An 855-nucleotide genomic window follows, 5' to 3' on the forward strand; every position below is an offset into this window, starting at 1 on the left:
TCTCTTGCCTGTTTTGTTACGGCCAGATGAGGCCATTTATGCACTACCTGAATTTCCTGAAGAAAATGGATTTGTTTTTTCTGTTTGTCTGAATCTTGTTTGACGTGGAACTATCTGCCTGTCCTCGTTTTTTTTAATGGAGGTTGATTCAAATTTGTACAAACCCCCCCTGTTTGTTATTTCCCAGTGCCTCCCTGTCATGGGTGTCGCCCATTTGGGTGTGTGTGGGACTGCACACCACACCATCCCAGAACAAGATAGCAGTCCAGTATTCCCGCCTGCCACTCGGTCGCGTTTTTCCCTGTATTTTTTGATACGCCTTGGCCCTCCAGATCCGATGATGTTGTCGTGGTCGTCAACTCTCTTTCTTTACACACTCAGACCTACTCTACCACCTGCTATGCCACTGTCAGCCCCCTGGAGTCGGTCGGCCCCCTGCAGTCGTCAGACCTTCCACCTTGGACTCCTCCCTCCATAGGCTCCACCATGGTTCCTCCTTACCTTTCCTGGCATCTTCCTCATCGTCGCTTTAGCCTGCACTGGTGGTATATGCCTGCCTTCAATGCCCCTGCCCTTCACAGTCCCCTGATTACAATCCCAACTTCAACTCCTTTGTCCTCATCCTTAGTCCCCGACCATCCCTTTTTTGTGTTTTTGTTTATTAAGAGAGGTAAAGGGGAGAGTACTGTTCATGAATCATGGAATTTTAGGTTTTTTGTTCTTTCCTCATGTTTCATTTGACCTCGTTTTCCATAATTGTTTGATTAGTTCATTGCTTCTATGTTATGGTTAAGTATCCTCGTTTGATTTGCTCTTTTTTTTGCCGGTTATTTTATGCTGTGTTTGTTTGTTGAT

The 855-nt window shown here is 45.8% G+C and overlaps 1 pseudogene; it reads right to left on the reverse strand.

Moving 5' to 3' along the window:
- The window catches only part of LOC122143821, a 26,306-nt pseudogene extending 25,784 nt beyond the window's left edge, over window positions 1-522 (reverse strand).
- Between the last annotated feature and the right edge of the window lie 333 nt (window positions 523-855).

This window comes from Cyprinus carpio, unplaced genomic scaffold, assembly GCF_018340385.1.
Source record: "Cyprinus carpio isolate SPL01 unplaced genomic scaffold, ASM1834038v1 S000006513, whole genome shotgun sequence".
NCBI classification, from domain to species: Eukaryota; Metazoa; Chordata; class Actinopteri; order Cypriniformes; family Cyprinidae; genus Cyprinus; species Cyprinus carpio.